Genomic DNA, 24217 nt, shown 5'->3' with positions numbered 1-24217 from the left:
AGGAAAAAAGATTAAATATGATTTAATGGTCTTCTAAATATTATTATAAGAATGAGAAGCAACTCAAACATAGAGCACAGACTTCAGTGAATCTGCTGTCTGTGGACAACATTTCATGTAAGAATTCCACTCTGCTGAATTACTGAACTAAACTGAGGATGTTTGCTTGATATTAACTTTTCTGATAACCTTTTTTGTCACTATGCATATCTGCTGAACATAACGTTGTAGATTATAAATTATCCTCAAGAATTCAAGTGTTCTGTTCTCTCTTTATATATAAATGTTCTATTGGTGTCAATAGAGGACTTGAGGGAAAAGTAGACTAATACTTCTTACACAGTTGGAATAAATCTACATTGCTCCATGAAAGTCAAAGCTGCTACACTGAGTTAAACCAGTTTAGGATCTGGGAGAGGGAAACAAAGACAGATGGTATTGATTAATCCAATGTCAGAGAAACCCACGAAAAAGTGGGAAGCAACCGACAGATCTCTTGGTTTCTGAATCTCCCTTCCACTCCAACCACTATGAAAAGTTGCCTCATTTTTTCCTTCAGTAATTAATCCAGAATTAGTCAAACAAATGGAAGGAGGCTACAGAAAGGATTCAGGAGAAAAAACAGCAAGCAAAATCCCAGGGTTCTCTTGATATTTTGGAATATCAGGAGCAATACCCAAAACTGGGGAGGAGGAATAGCTCAGTGGTTTGAGCATTGGCCTACTAAACCCAGGGCTGTGAGTTCAATCCTTGCAGAGGCCATTTGGGGCAAAAATTTGTCAGGGGTGGTACTTGGTCCTGCTGTGAAGGCAGGGGACTGAACTCAATGACCTTTTAAGGTCCCTTCCAGTTCTAGGAGATAAGCAATCTCCATTATAGAAGTAGACTGTTTAGTGAGATCCTGCAGATACCAATCCTTGCCCTACCCCCTTATTCACATTTTTTACAATGACCTGAAAGAAAACTTAACCCAATCACCAATGAAGTTGGAGGATGAAAAAAAATGGGGGAGGAGGAGGAGGAGTGTGGTGAATAAAGAAGGTCACTGATACATACTGAAAATGATGAAGAGATTAGAAAATATGCCCTATCATGATAAAAAGGAGTTTAATCTAAAGCTATAAGAGGAACAAATATTCAATAACGATCTTTTCAATCTATCAATGAAAGTTGTAACATGAGCTAATGGTTGGAAGATGAAGCTACAGAAATTTCCAGTTGGAAATAAAGAATACATTTTTAACTGTGATTGTAATTAACTGGAACAACACACCAAGGCTGTGTCTACATTGGCAAGATTTAGCTCAAAAGTGGCCGCTTTTGAGCAAAATCTTGCCGCCTGTCTAGACTGGCCGCGAGTATTTGTGCAAGAACACTGACTTTGTACTGAACAAAATCAGTGGTTCTTGAGCGAATACTCCGATGCTCCTGCTCAGGGATAAGCACTCTTGCACAAGTATTCTTGCGCAAGAGGGCCAATGTAGACAGACAGGTTAATTTCTTGCGCAAGAAAGCCCTATGGCTAAAATGACCATCGGAGCTTTCTTGCGCAAGAGAGCATCTACACTGGCACAGATGCTTTTGCGCAAAAGCAAATATTTTGCGCAAAGGCACATGCCGTATAGACGCTCTCTTGTGCAAATACTTTTAATGGAAAAACTTTTCCGTTAAAAGTATTTGCGCAAAATCATGCCAGTCTAGATGCAGCTCAAGGATTGTGGTGGATTTTCTACAATTGACAATTGTTAAATCAAGATCGGATTTTTTTTCTAACAGATATGCTTTAGGAATTATTGTGTAAAGATCTATGGTCTATATTGTATAGACCATGGTCTATATTAATATTCAATGGTCTATACAATAGACCTCCTGGCTCTGGAATCTATGAAAAAAAATATGCACTAAAGAAGTTTAGAAGAAAAAAATATGCACTAAAGAAAAAACTACTTAGCATTTTTTAGAACTCTAGATGGTTGAAATTAAATGTGAGGTAGTGGCTTATGCAAAGTCCTATATGTTGTGCAAGTTTTTAATGAAAGGCTAAAGTGGCCCACAAAGTTTTGTGCAAACTTTCTCATTCTCTGAAATTAATCTGACAGTGTGACAATGTCAACAATGCCATGGGGTTTGCTGTTCCTTGACAAGTTTGTCACATGCTAACACAAACATGCATGGATTTGTTCTGAAATGCAGCATCAATATTGTAAAAATGCACATATAGTGGAACAGGTTATTCGCCTATGTTTATCCAGGAACGTTGACTTCCTTATCATGTCACTCAGACCTAACTGAAAACAAACTTATTCTAATAAGAACAAAAAGCTGAAATATTGATATTTCCCATACAAATGAAGTCTACAAAAGTATTAATTTTGGACCATTGAAACATTTTGTTTCAAAAGTCCAAAATCTATACTTTTGTTCCAATAGTGTCAACACATTTCATTTTCACCTGCATTAAAATACTAATGGCATATACATGCTCTCTATTAATTTTAATATTAAATAACATGAATCAAAAGTGATAAGTTGAAATAAAATCATTTGACTTTTTTCCAATTAAAGTTTTCATTGAGATTGACATAGTCCCATGAAATATTTTGATTTTGACAAAAATGCATTTTTCAATATTTTTCTAACAGCTCAATCTCTACTTGATCAACAATTTTCTGTTCTTTTCTCACTGCTTGTTTCCATACTTTTTTTATTTTCACTTCCAATTTACTTCTCTTTTAACCCTACCCTTAAGCCCTTCTGTTAGCTGTAGGAAACACCACCATAATGATGAATTCAGTGCTACAGTAGAGCTTTGGGGCATGGTACTCAGATGGTTCATATTATTGCAGCTCTATGGAGCTACCATAGTTGACAGTAGTGAGGTAACTGGCCTTCATTTTTAATGACCTATTATTTATGTAACAATGGCAGGGTCATTTGACACACATATATCTCTGACATAGATCATAATGAAGTTTCATTTCATATTGCTACATTGCCATGATACATTATTTGTCAGATACAAAGCCCATTTGAATCAATGAGATCTTTTTCATTTACTTAAATGACTTGTATCAATGCCTAATTAAGAGTAGAAATTGAAGGAAAAGGTGGATTATTTTTGCTTCCTATATACTGATATTTAAGAATACATGTGGAAAAAAAACTTGTCAGACATGAGGCTCTGATATTCTGGGGCATGGAAGATGAATGGCTCCTATACTATTAGCTGATTGAGATGTTTTCAGTTGTTTGCAGCTATGAAAATGGAATGTATCAGGTAAGAGAAGAAAGTTTCTTTGTAAATATTTTGCCAATGTGCTTATATGTTTTATATTTGCACATATTTTGTGTCTATGACTTAGAATCTAAAATCCCATTTGTTTCCTCCATAGAAGCTTGAGAGTTCACCTTAAAATTATTAATGTATTTCAAAGTGATGCTTAACAGGTCGCTTGCACCTATCATGAATTGACAGCAAGTGTGAAACATCGGGACAGAAGGTGGGGTAAAAAAGGCGCCTATATCATACGTAGCCTAAAATATTTGGACTGTCCCTATGCAATCAAGATATCTATTCATCTTATTTGTACTATCCAATGGCAGCATTACTATACTTTCTAACAGATCACTTGAATAATTCAATACAAATAACATTTGTCCTGAAATCTGCTAATGATTACTGTCCATTTATTTCATGAATATGTTCCTTAATTAGGTTTCTGTAAAAACCATAATACTAAGCCATGCATCTGGAGAAGTGATTTTTACCTTTGAAAGCTTATGCCCAAATAAATCTGTTGGTCTTTAAGGTGCCACCAGACTCCTTGTTGATTAAACCTAAGCACCACTTAAGTCCTATTTAAGAGCTCAAGTGAGACGGAAGTGGTACCTGGCCCTGTGCTGTATCTCTGCACAGGGATGAATGTCATCTGTACAGATATTCAAACACTACTCTGCAAACATTCATGGTACATTTTGTCATTTTCCATCACTGAATTATTAGCTGTGAATTTCCCTTATGCCTCTCTCATGATCTGTTCCACAACTTTTTTACTTTCCCACAGTAGGTCTAAGGCATCTATCATCTCTCTATTAAGTGAATACTCTCTTTGCAGCTTTGCAGATTCAACTGTCTTTTCTTTAAAAGAAATACATTCTCATACACATCTTCTGCTGCCAGCTTAGTCACTATGAATGCAAGTGTGATAGCCTACCCTAGCAAGCATACAAGCATCAACAGCCTGCAGTGTTTCAACTCTGTCCTCCCAGAAAGGGTGGGGCCTCAGGTGGAAAGGGTGAAGCCCTGTAAAGTCAACACTCTGCACCACCTGGAGTGCACCACACTAAGGGTACGTCTAGACTACATGCCTCTGGCAACAGAGGCATGTAGATTAGGCTACCGGGCATAGGAAAATGAAGCGTCGATTTAAATAATCGCTGCTTAATTTAAATTTACATGGCTGCCATGCTGTGCCGATCAGCTGTTTGTCGGCTCAGCACGGTAGTCTGGACGCGCGGGGGTCGACATCAAAGGCATTTGTCGACCTCCCAGGTATTCCTCCTGGGATGAGCAATGATTTAAAGGGTCCAGGGCTCGGGAGACTGCTGCTACTGCAATAGCAGTGGCAGGAGCTGGGAGCCCCAGGCCCCTTTGAATCTCTCAGCCTGGGGGTAACAGCCCCCTTTAGTCCCCTACCTACTTTGGATTCATCAGTCTACTATTGCCCTTTGCTCTGCAGAGACAGCATGAAGTGGCTGTATTCTCACTGTGGCAGGCCAGCAATGAATGTCTTTTGTATGAATGAACTTTACACTAATATAAAACTGGTGGAAGTTAGTTTCCCCACCATGACCTCCATGCCTATGTCTACACTCGTGGCTTCTTGCTCAAGAAATATGCAAATGAGGCTAAGCATGGAACATCACCGAGCCTCATTTGCATACCTAATGAGCCACCATTTTTGCAGAAAAGGCTCTTGTGCCAGAAGGCGCTGTCTACACTGCCCCTTCTTGCACAAGAAAAACCCTCTTGTGCAATGCTGTTACTCTGATTATTTTCAGGAGTAACAGCATTGCTCAAGAGGGTTTTTCTTGCATAAGAAGGGGCAGTGTAGACAACTCCTTCTGGTACATGAGCTTTTTCTGCAAAAATAGTGGCTCATTAGGCATTCAAATGAGGCTCAGTGATATTCTACGCTTAGCGTCATTTGCATATTTTTCATGCAAGAAGCCGCGAGTGTAGACATAGCCCAACAGTGCAGACAGTGGGAGGAGACCCCACTCTGGAGACAGGGAGAAATGAAAAGGGAACATTGCAGAGAACAGCTCCTCTATTCCCAATTCTCTACTGGCATGAGGGGTGCCTGAGGGGCCCTATTCTAACAGTGTAGGTCTGAGCTCCTCCTCAATAACATCTATACATTATACTGGGGCTGGGAATTGCTGGGACTTGCAACAAAATCAAGGAGTGCTCAAACACAACTGAAAATCTGGCTGCTTAAATTGTTATATTTAGGGACCTTAGACATAGGTAAAATTCCAATTGTTATTGCCTATGATAAGTGTTATGCTAACACATCCCTACAATTGTTCTATTTCCAGACAACATTGGAATCCAGGAACATTCAAATACTTTTTATGAAGAATTTAGTTTAGCTTTGCCAATAATGCTGCAAAATAGGTATGACAATGTAAATTTGGTCTACTACTAAGGTCTTTCCCCCGATTTTATAAATAGATGGCAGGGAAAGCTCACTTCGACCTATAGTTTATATATTGCACTACATTGGGGGGGGTCCGATTCACATATCTCAGGGAAGAGAATTAAGACATTACTTTTCACATCTCTACTTTAGTCACTAGAGCAAATTGTTTTACTTTTGAACAAAATGTCTTATAGATGTGACATATTGAGACGTCTCTTAGCAAGATTTTTTATGAATATTTTTTTCAATATTGACCAAGCATTTAATACACTTGCATTTAATACTCTGAATTCAGGTTCTACGTTAATCAGAATATTTCATATCTGAGGTTCACTTTCCAAAGCACAGTATAGAAAATAAAAACTTAAATATGCAGGTAATTAACATGTCCCGAGTTTCAGTCTTTAATGACTGTTTTTGTGTCAAGTACACAGCTAAGGGCAAAGAAACAAAACATTCTGTCCTGTCATATCATACTATGAAATATTGCTTGAAAAGAAAAGAAAAGTCCTAAAGACTATAGATGTAATGAAACTATTCAATAAATAATGAAAAGAAGTGAATGGAAAATATCAGTATAGTTCTTTATAGCTTATAGTATGTATTATTATAGTAGGAGATTAAACTTCAGCTCCCTGTTTGTTCTCATCACAGACGATATTAACTTACTGAAGTAACAGAACATTTTCTTTTTTGTTTCGCTGTTTGTACGATTAACCCAAGAAAAGTGGTAGAAGTGCATTGACTGCTATGATATATTGTAGCTAATTTTGACACTATATGTATGCAGTGTTGCTTATCTGTGCAAAAGTCTGTTACAGCTATGTCTCAGTGTTCCTTCTCTAAGCACCTTGTTTTCCCATTGTTTCTGGGTTGTGAGCAAATCAGTGAAAGTAAGCAGGTCATTTGGTCTTACACACAACTCAACATTGCTCCCATCCAGGGTAAACAACATTCCAAAGTCAAAATAAATATCACACATTTATACATACTAAAAATGCCATTTCCAACCATTTCATTTCGTAAGGGTCTGTCTGACTTCTGCCCTTTACAAGTCTAACAATATTTCTTAAGACCACTTCTTCTTTTTCAAATCCTTACTTTTCATTGTAAGGGTTTTTTTTTTTGTTTGTTTTTGTTTTTGTTGTTAAACATAGCAACAGGAAGTAGTGTCACAGGGGATCCTGGACATTCCCTCTACACCGAGGTCCATGCTTTTTTCAGTTTTGTTTGGTTTTAGTGGGTAATAGTGAGCTGTTATGAAAATGTGTGTTTGAGACACACATACAAAATGCTAATTAAAGCAACATCTCCTAAGAGTCATGGTAACTTTTACTGGTATGTAACCAGGACTTATTTTTTAAAAGAAGAGCTCCACTAGTGCCCTGGTGGGAGAGTGGGAGAGAGAAGAGGAGGGAAGGAAGGGACTGGGCCTACCCTCTACTCTGGGTCCCAGCCCCTTCAGCTTTATGGAGTTTTGTTCTCTGTCCCCTCTTGGGCTGGGTTTCTCTCACTCCTTCTGTGCCTGGAGAGTCCCTCTGTTTTGCTTAGGCAGGGTTTGCCTTTCCAAGGTACTCTGATCCTTTGGTTAACAACAGAACTCCTCCAAACTACAGTCATCTGTCCTTCTGTCCTCTCTCTCTGACTGAAGCACAGGTTTTTATATGTCTCTGGCAGGGCCTTAATTGGCTTCACGTGCTCTAATTAACATGTAGTAACCTCTCTTCAGTCCACAGGGGAAAAGACTCTGATTATCCTGGGGCTTATGTATCTCCCATGGATCATTCTCCTACAGCCCTCTGTATCAAAATACAGTACTTTTTATTTCTTCTGACTAGAAAACCATGCAAGTATGATTTAGACATGGTATAGCTCATGTCCCTAAAGAGGCTATCAAAGCCACTTTTCTATGCCAGCAGTAGATGATTCAATGAAATTAAATGGCATGTTCTGAGCACAGATTTTAACATTTTGCTCTTCCCTGAAAATAAAGAACTACAATTAAACAATTGTAAAGCAAATACAACTAAAAATCACTTTAAAATGTAAACAAAAGAAAATAGGGGAGGGGAAATTAAATTGTCCTCCACTGTAAAAAATAAAATGTGAAAGAGAATGAAAGGAAATAATGAATAAAGGGCACAATAGTGGTCATTTTAAAATATTTTAACAGTATTGTTCCCAAGGTGCCTTGTCAAAACAATTCTATATAAATAATATTATTATCACTTTACTATAGCAACTTCCTCTTTGCCATCTGTTTCCCTCAAAAGAAAGATTGGAAATATTTATTTGTAAATAAATGCATTCCAGGATCATTTTAATGACACTTAACTATCCACTGATGTGAAATCACCCCTAACAATTACATTTTTTCTACATACTGTAATTAGAGTACAGGATAAAGGTCCCATATGCACAACTAACCAATAAGTAAATGATATGCCATGTGGATAATTACAAACACTGCTGAGCTAACAAAATGATTTTTTTTCAAAATTCCCTAATCATCTTCCCTGTAGGCAATTCCCCCATTATATATGAGCGCTATAGAAGCCAGAAGCTATTGTCATAGTGTTGAACTATTGGTTTGAATTTTTCCTACTGCCAGAAGCAAACAATAATGAATCACATTTCTGGTTCACAAGTTGTCATTAATTCAATTTTATTTGAAACATTGTACATGGCTAGATGCAGATAGCTCCACTCGTTTTTGTTCCTAAGTGGTTCATTTAGCTTTGATGCACCAGGGGAGGAGGAGAATAGAAAGGAGAAAGAAGAAAAGGAAAGGAAGAATGCCAGCTCTGTGAAAGAGTGAGAGGAATAACCCTTATCCTTGATTTTATAAAGCTTCCTGAGTCTTCCTCAAATGTGTTCAGGTTCAAAACAAATTGGCCACGAGCATAAAATGCCCCACAGAGAAACAGAAATCTAATTTATCTAAGTGCCTTATGTTCTACTGCTGTGATCAGATGTTGCTGCTTTCAGACAAGCATATAGCCTGGTTCTATCTGCATCTTGCTGAGAGTACGTCTACATTATTGGCTAGATAGATGGACACTGATTGATCCAGTGGAGCCAATTTATCATGTCTAAGCTGATCACTCTCAGTGTCAACTCCTGTACTCCACCTCAATGTGAAGTGGAAGGGAGTCGAGAGAAGAGTGTCTCCCATCAATACGCCCCAGTGAAGACACTACAGTAAGTATATCTAAGTATGTTGACTTCAGCCACATTATTCATGCAGCTGAATTATGTAACTTAGATTGATCTCCCCTGGTAGGGTAGACCAAAACCTAAAAGAAACATTTAAAATGACAAGTGTTTATTATTTTCATACTGATTCTTTTTCCCCAACTGACACATTTTTCCACAGCAATGTTTCCCAATTTTATTTGTCCATGGAATCCTTTTAAACTCAAAAGAATTTTGCAGAACTCCTAATAACACTCTTATATATGGAGCTGAAAAAGGAGATCACAAATAAGTAAGGATAATAATAAACAAATGCAAAACAAGGTCATGAGACTAATATTTAGTTTAATTGCACATATTTTAAAACAAAATTCACATTTAATGTGTACAAAAAATAAAGCAACTTGTTTGACAGCTGAAGCTTTGACGCAGCGCTAGTATATTCGTATTCAGTCACCCACGTGATCCACACTCCCTGAGAGTGAGTACGGATATTTAGGGTGGCATATGACAGGCGATCACACCACTGACTGAATGCTAGTGCATTGCTGAGTAGTGACATCATCGTCCCCACTCTATGGCTAAGCTGGCATTACACAGGGACACTTATCATGGCAAACACAAAAGAAAATTGTTTTCAATAAAATTCATAAATGCTTAAATATTAATTATTATTTTTTTAAATCATAAAATGTTATTGTAATGGAATTTTCTCACAGAATTCTTAGTTTTACTTTGTGGAACCTCGGGGTTCTGCGGAACACCATTTGGGAAACACTGATCTACAGTTCTGAGTACCAACTTGCTACTATACTTATGACTATGAGATAAATTCTTCCTCTACTATTCTTTGTGCTTACCACAGTAGAGCCTTTGCTCCCATGGCAACAATGAAAGTCTCACTTCAGCAGCTATATCCTTGATTTAGAAAATTCTACACACTCTCTGGAAAAACAGAAATCCTTACTGTTTCATTTCCTTATTTCTGAAGGGTAACAAATCTTCAAGCATCTCCTTCCTGTTATCAACTTACATCAAGATATGATTCTATATGCTGCTGCTTCCTGAGCCCTTCATGACCATTTCAGTCCTCTTTTAAATTTTCATACAGAACACTTGAGAATCTATTCCTATGTACAGATGTCTTAAGAGCCCATCAACCACTACAAGGCTCTATTACCTTTGAGAAATCATAGAAACTGCCGTATGGGTAGAAAGCACCATCCACTGCGCTAAGTCACTTTCCAGACCAAATGTCTTCCTGCCTGGAGAGATTAATGCAAGCCAAGACAAAACTGTAACCCACACATTTCCTACACCTATAGTGACTTTACCTTCCATACTCCATAGTGCTATCAGTGATACAGATGTGATGACCCAGATTATAAGGCAGACATTCAATCCTGCCAGCAAATCAGTTTTTAAAAGTGCAAAGAGGACATTTGTCTCTAAGGGTGTGTCTAGACTACATGCCTCCTTCGACGGAGGCATGTAGATTAGCCAGATCGGAAGAGGGAAATGAAGCCGCGATTAAAATAATCGCGGCTTCATTTAAATTTAAATGGCTGCCCCGATCTGCCGATCAGCTGTTTGTCGGCAGATCGGGGGAGTCTGGACGCGATGCCCCGACAAAGAAGCCTTTCTTCATCGACACAGGTAAGCCTGGTTTCACGAGGCTTACCTGTGTCGATGAAGAAAGGCTTCTTTGTCGGGGCATCGCGTCCAGACTCCCCCGATCTGCCGACAAACAGCTGATCGGCAGATCGGGGCAGCCATTTAAATTTAAAATGAAGCCGCGATTATTTTAATCGCGGCTTCATTTCCCTCTTCCGATCTGGCTAATCTACATGCCTCCGTCGAAGGAGGCATGTAGTCTAGACACACCCTAAGTCTGCCCTCAAGGTTGATCTGGAGTTTGCATGCATGAGAACAATGGTGAATTGAATCAAAATGATGTTATGAATGTGACAGGGGATCACCATACCACTTTGCACTGCCAAGTGCTAGTCTATGGCCGTGAAATGAGGATGTTAGCAGATTCTGGTTTGCCTTACTTTGTAATTCCCAACCAACTCAATAATGTGCAATATGCTTGCTCATAATCTGACTTTTATCCTCCAGACATATTCTGTAGAGGGTATCTCGATCACTAGCTATTATACATCTCCTCTTAAGTACAAAGGCTGTCATGTCTAAGGGAAAAATCTATGGAACCCAAAAGGGGACTTTAAAATTTAGGATGGACTCATTAAAGGGATCTTCAGATGACATAAGAATGAAATAGTACAGAACCTGTGCTACATATTCAACCAGGAATCATCTCTGCCTTTCAAGAAATGTTCATCAGTCCCGCAGGTGTTGCAAAAGTTCAAGCACAACATAGAAATAAAAACCAAATGGTGCTTGTAGAACCTGAAGTGTTACGTATACCATTATCACTGACACAACCAATGAAGGATGAGATTCTGAAATTAAGCAAAGGAAATATCACTGTATCAATTGATTCATCAGAGTAGGTTTCTCCTATCATTTTCATCACAAAGCTTTAACAATGGAATCTGATGTGTGTGTGGTTGAGAAATCTAAACTTCGTTGCAGATTGTAAGCCTCTATCCAACCTCAATGAAATGCTGATCACCTTGAAGTAAGCAAGAGTTATTACGATCTTTGATTTATCCTCAGCTTGTCACTAGTTCCCATAATGGAACACTTCCACAAGTATACAGTTTTTCATCATCTCGGAATGTTCCAAATCAAATGGATGTCATTTGAGTTAGCCTCTGTAACATCCATGCTCCATAGAATGATGCATGGGATCTCTGGAGAGAAGAGAACATTATTTCTTTCGAGATGACATTCTTGTATATGGCAAAGATTAATCTGATCATGATATCCTAGAAAATGATTTTAGAAAGACTTTGATATGAACTTGTCAGCAAGGGGATATGTCAATTCTATTCTGATTCAGGGACATATCTGGGACATTCAACCACATGGACTGGCATATGACCAAATCCATATCTAGTGAAAATCATTCATGATGTCAAGAGTTTGGCAACAAGGACAAATTTTGATATTTCTTGGAATTCTACAAATTGTTATTCAAAGTGTATACAGAAATCTGCTGTGGAAGTAGTTCCTTTGCATCATAGCCTAAAAAATTATTAAGATTTGGATAGGATTAAGCATGCAAAACAACTTTAATAGGCTAAACTGTGCAATTCCCACAGTCTGGGTCTCTGAGCTCTTTTGATTCTGAGAAGCAAGCAATTTTTGCAATAGATGCTTCTGAATATGATCTTGTGCTGTCTTGGTTCAGCTAAAAATAGAATAGAAGTCACTATAGCAGTCATATCCAGATCCCTCAATAATCCTGAAAAATCTTGATGTTTGGGAAGATCTAGCATGTCTGTATACACTTCAGAACCTACCTGTGATGTAGAATATTTATCTTTAGATGAGATCACATTATTCATGACAAGAGTTTCAGATGAGCAATACCAAGAATTGCCAAATCTTTACATGATTTCTAGACAGTGACTCTTCTGGGTGGCATGACCATTACAGATTTTTTTTCTCACCTATCCAAACCTACAATGAAGGTGCAATAGAAAAAATATTAAAAGATTGCCATTTCTCAAATCCCTGCTCCACTTCATGGAGTCATCACAGAAGATACATCACACAGAAAACAAGACACTTTAGGACTTAAAGACATATAGTCAATGGATGGTTTTATAAGACACTTGCAGTCATATAAACACATAAAACATGAAATGGATTTGTAAATGGATTTTGAGAATGTATCATCTTACTGTGCCTTCACTTCTGAGAAAATAGCTGATTCACCTGCCAGATGAAGAACATCCGGAAATGGCAACTGTGACAAGACTTCTGGTTGCCAGGGATGGGTATGTATGTTGAGAAAATATTTAAGAATTATTTAGCTTTCTGTCTTTAGTGATAAGGCACAGAAAACCTTTGACATTCTTCTCACACCAGTTGATTAGCCCAACTGCCCATGGGAATAATTAGGTCATTTGATGATTAGCCTTTTATGCAATAGCAATGGTAGTCTATCAAAATGGCAATAAATTACATTCAATGATGAAGATAACATCATCGGTCTTTGCCCGAGAAGGATTTCCAAGTTACTTGGTAACTGACAGTGGAATACAATTTACCTCTGTTGAAATGAAACACTATCTCAGTAGTAATGGTATCAAGGATCTTTACTTGAAATATTGTTGGCATACTGGTACATTCTACACTTAACAACAGAAGTATCACCCCGTGACATACTCCGACTAATAAGTAGTTCTGTCCCTTCTGACCTCCAACTTGGGGTACCCTTTACTGCTTTGCTGCTGTAGTTTCCAGCTCAGATTGCCATAAGCAGCCTCCAGAATATAAGTAAACCCTGCTATATACATGTATATTCTGCAGCCATCCAGCACACATAGGCTTACCTCAACACATACACAGTTCCAGATTTTTTCCCCAGAAATGTATGTCATGTACTGTCCAGTTCTCTTCTGGACAATACAAATTTATATAGGCCCTTTATTTCATGAATGGAAATAATATGCACAATTTTTGGTTATCCCAAGTGGAGTTTCCCAAATTCTTCAATTTATACACATTGGATTAGATAAAAGAATAAAACAAGCTTGTTAACTACAAAGAAAGATTTTAAGTGAATACAAGTAATGAGGCATAAAGGTCAGAAACAGTTACAAAAAAAATAAAGATAAAATGCATCTAATCTCCTCTGTGCATAACAGAAATCCAGGGAGATTCTGTTGTATTAATAGATGAAAAGAAATGGAAAATTTCAAGATTCTCTGCAACTCATCAACCAGCAGGAGAAAAATATGCTGATTTTCACCTTGGACCAGAAAGCACAGATTACAACAAAAGTGATGATGGGCAAACTATAGTAGTAGGAATTGTTTCACTACTTTGTCTTTTTTTGCCTCTCCAGTAGTAGAAGAAGAGTGAGACAAAGGAGACTGCCTAAAAGTTTGGAAATCTTTATTACTGGATTTAAGTTATCATTTGGAAATGACTGTTTAAAGCTTTACAACATATGTTCTAGGGGGGAGGGTGTGCTCAAGTTTGGGTTTCTATGTTTATTCTTACCTGGTTCTTGTTGCTTTGAATCCAGAAGCCTCAATTCCCAGGTGGGGGGAGGAAAAAGAAGAAAAGGATGAAAGAATGTAAAGGAAATAAAAGTTTCCTTTGCTTTAATTAACTGTGGTGGAGCGGTTGATGTGACCCACATACCGATCTGCTCCCTGGAGCATCAAGCGACCCCGTACATCAATTGCAAGAGCTACTTCTCGATGGTGCAGTAGGCCCTGGTCGACCACCATAGACAGTTCATGGACATTTTGGTCAGGTGGTCAGGCAGAGCAAATGATGCCCGCATTTTCAAAAACTCGAGCCTGTACGGGAAGCTGGAGGTGGGCACTTTCTTCCCCTACCCATGACTTTGCAGTTGAGGATGTGCAGATGCCATTGTACATCGTGGGGGACATGGATTACCCCCTGATGCTGTGGCTTATGAAGCTGTAGAAAGGCCACCTTGACCCCAGCAGAGACCAATTTAATGTGCACTTCAGCCGGGCCGGGATCCAAGTGGAGTGTGCCTTTGGGCACCTGAAGGTGCAGTTCAGGTGCCTGCTAACCCACCTGAATGTGGGGGAGCACAACATCCTCAAGGTGATCGCAGCATATTTTGTCCTCCACAACATTATAGAGAGGAAGGGGGAGAACTTCCTCCTGGGGTGGGGGGCAGACACTGGCAGCGAGGAGTAAGCCTTCCAGTAGCTATAGACAGCCACAATCCACCAGGCCCATAAGGCCAGGGTGCGCATCCAGGAGGCCCTGAGGGAGAGGTTCTCTCAAGCACCGCAGTAACTCTCCCCAGGGACTCCCCAAAAGGGGCCTCTGGCTTGCTGCCCTGTCCCTTCCCCACCACAGCCCTTCCCTTCACAGCTTCCCTGACCTCTCAATAAAAAACACCTGTTTGATTTAGAACAAAATGAAGTCTGTATTTATATTACATTCAAAAATGTGTGCAGGAGGAGAGGGGGCGGATAACGTGGAGGAGGAGTGGGGCTCATAACCTGGAGGGAGAGAGGGTGGCTAGATGTGCCACTTCGGGAGCAGGGACCTCATCGGAGTTGAGGTTGGGTGGGCTTGGGGAACACAGGGGGATGGACAAGAGGGGGGCTGGAGTCGGGTCAGGGATGGCGGAGGGCGGAAGTGGAGAGGGCATGGGCATCACCTGGGGAGGGAACAGAGGCATCGCATGGGGGGCAGGCAGAGGGTGAATGGGCATAGTAGGGGGGACAAGAGGAGGGAAGCCAGGAGCAGTGGCAGCAGAGAGGTGTGACATCATGTGCAACATGACGGCAAACATATTAGCGCACCACTGCATGAGCTAGTCCAATGCGCAGTTCCGCCACTCAGAGTCCTCATGTATCTTCTGTGCCAGGGTCTGCTGCATGTTGCGCAGGATGCTGATGTGCTGGCGCATCAGATCTTCATGGGCCCTGGCATGCTTTCAGGTCCCCCCGGCTCTGGAGGCTGGCTCTGATGGCGTGGCTCACCCCTCAGTCCTGACTGGCTGTGGAGTCTTACAGGAAATGAGGCTTACAGAATCTGCCGACAAAAGGTTCTAGCAGATCCCCGTCTAGACTGCCGCGCTGTGCCGACAAACAGCTGATCCACACAGCGTGGCGGCCATTTTGATTTACATGAAGAGGCAATTATTTAAATCACTGCTTCATTTCCCTTTGTTGAGTAAACTAAGCTACATGGCTCCGTTGACGGAGACATGTAACCTAGACATACCCTAAATGAACTGCATGGTAGTATCTTGCTCAGCTACTCATGGTAGGAAGAAGTTCACATGTTCCTCCTTTTCAGTGCTTCCAAAAAGATAAGCCAAAAAAAAAATTCAAGGAATTCCAAATTAATCTATTTTCAGAAATATCCAAATCAACATGTTTCTCATTGAAACAAATTTAATTTATTATTAAAAGACATTTCTGCAATTTGTTAGTTATAGGAATAAATTGTAATGTGTTCAGCTAGTTAAACCCCTGTTAGGGTTTTTATTTCCTCTAATCTCCTACTCTGGCAGTCTTTTCCACTGTTCCCCAGTCCCATTAATTTACAAACTGCTACATGGTAATTCATCTCTGGTTATTGTCTGAATATCTGGCTTGTTTCTGTCTTTGAGACAATCTTATAAAATTGAAAAATTAACAATAATTAACCTCTGAACTATAGTACTGCTAACTATAAATATAATTAACAAATATCTGCAAGAGTTTATTTCCCTGGGTGTGAGCGTGTGAGTGGTTATTAATTGAAGAGCTCAACTTCTACATGGCTATATGGCCCCATTATTTTGTGTCATACTTTAGCATTATAATTATGTGTAATTCCACTTGCAGATAGAAGCCTTAGTCACAGCAAGGCACCAGTATGACGGCCACTAAACACAAACACAGCAGCAGACAATTATTTCTCTAAAGAATTCAAAGGCTAAATTTATCAGACATCCTTTATCAAAAACACAGATGACAGAGAAGCCACATCAGTAAATGTTTTAATGGTGTTTTAAATACATAAATTGAGCCATAATGTGTATAGTTTTAACTTCCTACATGCAGAAATACAAACTGGATAGTGCTTGTTTTATATTTCTTTTGGTTACAAATACTTGGACTGTAAAAATGATAAACCAAAGAAATACATGTAGAACCTCTACAAACTGGTACTCTCTGGTCAGCAGCTGGGGCTGGGAGTGGGGTAAAGCAGGGGGCTGGAATTGACCTCTGCTGGTCCTGCAAAATCCCTCATTTGGGAACACTCAGGTCCTGAAGGTGCCATACTAAGGAGGTCCAAGCTGTAGTATATTTCTGTTCAGCTCATCCAAGTACTGTAGTACAATCTCTTTATTATAAATATGCAAATTAGAAATGTAGATTTTTGGTTACATAACTGCATTCAAAACAAACCTGTGGAGAGCCTACAAATCCACTCAGTCTTACTTCCTGTTAAGCCAATCACTAAGGCTTTGACTACACTGCAGGGTTTTTGTGGCATAGATCTTCCTCAAAAACTTCTTGTGCAAAAGTGCGTCCACACCTCAAAAGTGCACCACAAAAGCAATGTGCTTTTACACAAGAGAGCATCCATACCATATGGATACTCTTGAGCAAGGATGGCGAAGAGTCCTGTGGCACCTTAGGGTGTGTCTAGACTACATGCCTCTGTCGACGGAGGCATGTAGATTAGACAGATCGGCAGAGGGAAATGAAGCCGCGATTAAAATAATCGCGGCTTCATTTAAATTTAAATGGCTGCCCCGCTCTGCCGATCAGCTGTTTGTCGGCAGATCGGGGCAGTCTGGACGTGCCGCATCGACAAAGAAGCCTTTCTTGATCGGCACAGGTATGCCTCGTGAAACCAGGTTTACTTGTGCTGATCAAGAAAGGCTTCTTTGTCGACGAGGCGCATCCAGATTGCCCCGATCTGCCGACAAACAGCTGATCGGCAGAGCGGGGCAGCCATTTAAATTTAAATGAAGCCGCGATTATTTTAATCACGGCTTCATTTCCCTCTGCCAATCTGTCTAATCTACATGCCTCCGTCGACGGAGGCATGTAGTTTAGACATACCCTTATAGACTAACTGAAGTGTTGGAGCATAAGCTTTTGTGGGCAAAGACCCACTTCGTCAGGTGCATGCATGGTCTTTGCCCACGAAAGCTTATGCTCCAACACTTCAGTTAGTCTATAAGGTGCTACAGGACTCTTCACCGCTTTTGCAGATTCAGACTAACACCGCTACCCCTCTGATGCTTGAGCAAGGAAGTTGTGATTGCCATTCACAGATTGGCCATTAGAGCACCTGTGCCTTTTCTGACAGGCTCTTTTTGCACAAGAAACCGCTGTTGAGCGTCCCCACACACCTTTTTGCGCAAGAACTCTTGCACAAAAAGGAGTTATTCCTCATAGACAGAGTTATACCTACACCACAAAAAGCTCTCTGTTCTGCCATTTTACTGTAAATTTTCTTGTGCAAAAACGCATTTGAGATGTGGATGCTCTGCGGGTTTTTGCATAAAATCAACTGTTTTTGCGCAAAACCCCTGTAGCGTAGACATAGCCTAAGAACAATACGTTTGTTTACATTTACAGGAGATAATGCTGCCTGCATCTTATTTGCAATGTCACTTGAAAATGAGACCTGGAATTCACATGGCACTTTTGTAGTTGGCATTGTAATGTATATACATGGCAGATATGTTAAACATTCATATGCCCCTTCACGCTCCAGCCATGTTTGCAGAGGACATGCTTCCATGATGATGATGCTTATTAAAATAATGCAATTAAATGTATGACTGAACTCTTTGAGAGAGAATTGTATGACTCTGTTTTATCCACATTCTGTCATATATATACAGTATATATAAATATATTACTTGCTATAGAAATCTTGGGTGATGACCCCACATATATTGTTCATTTTAACATTTCACTCTACATTTGACAAAATGCAAAGAAGATACCAATGTGAAATTTCTAAAGATAGCTATAGTACTCAACCCAAGGTTTAAAAAACTGAAATGCCTTCCAAAATCTGAAAGAAACAAGGTCTAGATCATACTTTTAGAAGTCTTAAAAGTGCAAAAAATTCAGCAAAAAAAGGAAAATCAACCTATTCTGGTATCATCTGACTCAGATGATGAATATGAACAACCGTCAGTCTGTACTGCTTTGAATCATTATCTATCAGAACCCACAATCAGCATGTGCACATATTTTCTAGACTGGTATTTGAAGAAACATGAATTTTAATATATTTGGCACATAAATTGTTTCTGATGTCGACTACAACATACAAACACCTGTTCTCACCTTCAGATGACATCTTAAACAAAAAGCAGACAACATTAGCTCCTGCAAATGTAAACAATTTTTTGTCTGATTGGCTATACAGGAAATAGGACTGAATGGACTTTATAGGCTCTACAGTTTTATAATGTTTAATTTTTAAATGCAGTAATTTTTTCTACATGGTCCTACATTTGTAAGTTCAATTTTAATTATAAAATGTTTGCTCTACACAATGTGTATAAGATGAATTTAAAATACCTTTTATTTAATTTTTACTATACATGTGTTGTAATAAAATTAAATATAAAGTTAGCACTGTACAGTTTGTATTCTATGTTGTAATTTAAATAAAAATATTTTAAATAGCACAAATAAAAAATAATGGTTCTTTATTATTAACAGCACAATTAATCATTCAAGCACAATGTTTAATCACACAATAATTATGATTATTTTTAATCTCTTGACAGCACTACCTTGAATATGTTTTCTATACAGTGCTTTTACCTTAAGAATAAGGTTGTCTTACATAAGAACTGCTACAAGGGTAACATAATTGTAGCTGCCTCTAAAAATAGAGTAAGAAATAGAGTATGCTCCAGCAGCCTTTTTATGTTGTGAATAACCCAGCGAAGGCAGGGAATTGTCTAACTTGGGCATACCCCAGTCAGATGGGAGAGAGACAAAGGTCTCTTACCCAAGGAAGGAAACAGCTGGACAGCTGGAAGTCTGAATGTGGCTGTACAACTAAGGGGATGTATAAATTCAGATGCCCTGAATTTTAAAAATATCCCTACCTCCAAATCTCCATTCCCAGGATCAATCTTTTTTTATTTAATAATTTATAGAATATATTTGTCCTACAAATAGGGAAGAAGCAAATGCTCCTTCAACTTGAGAATAGGGTCCATCTGCCCTCCTCATGTGTGTCTCAGGCCAACATATCTGAGCGCAGTTACCCCTGCTGCTGGCTTCTTTCTTCCCTTTTACCTCTGTGTTTGTGGTCATTAAAACAAGGTCTGGTGTTTCTTGCTTTTGAAGACTCCCTTTTGAGCTCCAAAAGACCAATGCATTTATATCATGTCCAATCCTGCAAAAATGTTCTCAACTGCACACATGGATATTGCCCAAGTGAGTGTTCCCAGTTATTTTCACACAGGAATTATTGGTTAAGGCTCTATGGCCCGTTTTATGGAGGAGGTCACACCAGAGGATCTAATGGTCCCTTCTGGCCTTAAAATCTATTAATCTGTTCCATGAAGTTTAATGTGCCTTAAGCAAGAGAGATACAAGGTTCTATAAACATAGGGCATTTTTTATTATTAATAGAACTCATAACCATTACAAATGTGCTCCCTGCCAAGGGCTTACCAAATAGCATTTTTAAAGAAATAGTGCATGATGCTGACTATCAAAGAATGAAATCCTCACCTCAAAAAAAGAGATTTTTATTACAAAACAAAAGATAAACTTGAAAAAGCATACTTGGTTCCTAGATATTATCAAGCAACTAAGGAAAACAAATTTAAAAACAGAGAAAAGTCTCTGGGCACACTGCGAGGTAGTAAATGGAGAAGGGAGGCATAGATTCACACAGACCAGTTCAAACCAAACCACAAAATAAAGAAAATGACTGGATACACTTTTCCTTACTTCCAATTTTTCTCTTGGTTCAGTACACTCCCATGACCTGAATTCTGGGGTGAGGGAGGGTGGGTGGGCGGTGAGGAAAGGACATGGCAGTCCTGCCTGGGTTTAAATCATTCTGCATTTCTCAGCTTCTTGTTTAACTCTCCCACACAAAGAAAGCAGGCAGTAAACCTTTATCCAGTACAAATTTTAACCCTATATCTCTATTTGTTCTCTCAGCCCCCTGGCTGACACCTTTGCTATGTTACTGAGTTAACCGCTTAGTCACCAGGTGCTGATCAGCACTCCCCTTGTTCATGAAACGTGGATATTATTTTTGATTCAGAAATGAGAAGCATACAATAGTACAATATTTTGAGGAGTTGTCAAATCTTATTGTCTCATGTTATTTGGGTTTTTCCTAAATCCCCAGCTCCTTAGGGCATGTGATTGTGTGAGAATTTCAGATTATTCTTTTTTGCTTTCTTTGGATATTTCTAACCTGCATAGTTTCAAAGGAACGCTTTCAAAAATGAACCCTAAAATCTCAAAAGCCAGAAGTAAATTACCAATAATCTACGATTAATTTAAAATATATTCTCATGCTTTTTAATCCAATCTCATGATTTTGGGTGGTCTGACTATTATTTTTGTGTGATTGGAGTTTACAAGAATGGAAGTACTATTTCATTCCTAGTGAACATATATTCTCACATGGTTCCTAGATTCCTGTTTTACCTGGATTATTGCCAAATGCTGGTATTATTAAAAATTAAAACCTTCCAGGATGAATATTTTTATATTTTTAATCTCATTAAAACATATCCAAAAAATTGCACCATACACACTTTAATATCTAATAATATTGATAATTTTACAAGGACATAATGTGAAGTAAGTAAAAAAGCAGAAGTACGTTGACTAACATTTCTCCATAAAAATAGACTGTGTTTGATTTACAGACTTGCTAATGTCAACAAATTACTCCTTAACATGAATTATTTAAACTCAATGGTAATTTAAAACAGAAATGTATATATAAATAAAATTTCCAAAAGGTCTTTTGTAGAATATTTGCTCAGTTATTATTATCTGTCAGTAGTACACACCTGAAAAAAACACATCTTATTTGACTCCTGTGCCCTGAATACTTGTTCTGTGGTACAAAATTCTAATGATTTAGTAAAAACTTGTCAGAGGTAAAAACATATCTGTGGGTAATATTTTTAATATCTTTCTTCCTTTCTCTCTTATACTGGATACATTATTCATTTGTCATTTAAGATGCATATTTTATGGAGGGTTTAAATAATTAATAATTACTTTATGCACTGAAATGTGAATACTTGATTTAGATGAAGTTTTACATAATGACATACAAGTATGGTCATATGAAATATTGCAATAAACTATTGACTGTGGCTAAGAGAAGGTTGTAGAAGAGTCTTTTAGTACTTGTCCAAATACAGGGATTTTTAACTGATTTAAGAACTGTTACAAATCATCTCATGAGCTGTAGTACAAGGCAGATCCTCACATTCTCCTGAAATATCACTGACTTCAGTGGGGCTCAGTGAAGTCTTGAGGATCCATCTGTATGGAATAGTTTGCATGATCACAGCTCTGATTAAATAGTGACGGCATGGTTTCACCTCACACATCTCTTGTAACATGCTGTAAAAGAATGGTGTCACTGATGGTGTGGAGAATCACCTGGCCCTACACCCCCATCTGCTGTCAGATATAACTCTAAGCCGGTAGAACAGAAGTGTTATTAGTTCACAGGGATACAGCATAGAACAGGCTTGTTAGCACAGGAACCAGAAGCAGTCAGTACAATCCATTTTGGGAAGATGGGGGAGGGGGGCCCAGAGCCAGGGACCTAAGACAACTGAGACTAACTCACCCACTCAGCAACTGATTCCAGCTATTGCTGGCAAGAGTTAGTCTCAGGTCCAACACTGGGTTCTCAAAGTACAAAAACACGCTGCACAGGTATCTGTCAAACACAAGCAGTTTATTTTCTGACAGCTATCAGTTGTGCTCCTTAACTGAAAGAACAACATAATAGGAAAAGCGGTGTCTTACATCCCTTCTGCAAGCTGGGGACCCCATTTCAGCTGTGGATGAAACAGGACATTGTCTAGGCTTCTGAGGTGCCGGTACCAAAGCCCATCAGTGAGGTCCAAATTGCCATATTTTTGTGCAGCTTACATACAGGTTTTTACCCAGTTTTGCAGTTTGGGAGTTTCTGGGGGTTACTCATCACTTGTTACAATAGCTCAGCTGTATTGCTTGTCTTTTGACTTTGCTTACATGATCAGTACATTTGGGTAAACAGGATAATTATGTTCCCACACTTATCTACAATTTGTTCTTGCTACAATGGTGTATATTCCTAAAGGCTTGCTTCTGGCTCATCGGTAGCAGGGAAGTGGGGGGAGGTGAGGGAGGGAGAGAATGCAGGCCTCGCCAGCCCTCTACTTCAAACATACAGAGCTCTTCCACAATTAGCCCCTACATTCCACCCCTGGGTAGTGTTGCATGCACCTTAACCCGGTATGCCCCTTAATTAGGGTGTCAGCTGTTCGAAGACAACCTGGTGTTTTATTTATTGAGCCAGTAGTACTGTGCAGTGGGCATAGTACTGCGATGTACATAACATGTTAGCATACTAATTATAATACAAACGATTATAAAACTTAGTGATAGAATAACAGTGGGATGGAAGATCATGTTAAACACGCTGGTCCAGGAGGGGCTATCTCCCAGAAAAATATCTTACCATTGATGCCCTGACACTGATTCTAGCTTTGCTGTTAGTTTAAGGAGTTTCCCCTTCTGCTGTATTACAAAGGACTGCAAGGACTCCCTCATAATGCTGTATCATTTTGTTAAGGGTGTGGAACTGATCCCACACTGTTTTTCATTTTAGCCTGAGGGAAAGAGTCTAATTTGGCGGAAACATTTTAGCCAAAACCTCAGATTGCTGATACGCTGCCTCGGCATAAATGTGGCCAGCTTCTAGGGCAGAGGCATTGCACCTGCATTCACGGATGGAGGGTAAACTGGGTGTCTAGTCACTCCAGGTAACAGGGGTAGTAGATACTACACACAAGCACCCCACATAATTAGTGAGCACCAGAGTTGTCTGATTGAATATACAATCCATAACACACTTCCCCACTGTATCAGTTTCTATTCTACAAGGATCCAGAATGTGGTGTTTAAAGGGACACATACATTCATTCTGAGCCCACTGATCACAGCCTTGGATCCCGGACAAGCCCCCCATATTCCAATTGGGATGCTTAGGAGTGGTAACAGTATCTCCCTGACAGGTGATAAGTGTGGTCCATAGGTGCTTGTCTAGAGGTATAAAGTAAAAACAAAACAAAGTAAGGTACACAAAAGCAATTGTTTATAATATATCTTTGGTAAATTAGCAAGTTGGGCTCTTGAAAGGGGAGCACTATTTCTAGTTCCTTAGCAAGAATTTGTGGTGGGCCTTAAAAGGGCAGCTGGGTTTCTTTTTCCCATGAAGACTGTGGGGCACCTCTCAGGGCCATAACCTTGAGTGTATATGTGAAATTCATGATAGTGGTATCCAGTTATGGCTTTCCATTTGGTATTGTACTGCCTAGCTTATAAACAGACAGGGCTGTTTTTCTGTGTCCATCCTGTTTTTTCCAAGCTTCCTGTTACTGTTTTGGCTTCAGCTAGACCTGCTAAGCCTTTTCTTTTTGCTCCAACTGAACAGCAGGC

Source organism: Pelodiscus sinensis, chromosome 1, assembly GCF_052426305.1.
Source record: "Pelodiscus sinensis isolate ZL-2025 chromosome 1, ASM5242630v1, whole genome shotgun sequence".
Classification (NCBI taxonomy): domain Eukaryota; kingdom Metazoa; phylum Chordata; order Testudines; family Trionychidae; genus Pelodiscus; species Pelodiscus sinensis.
This window is presented reverse-complemented; position numbering follows the sequence as displayed.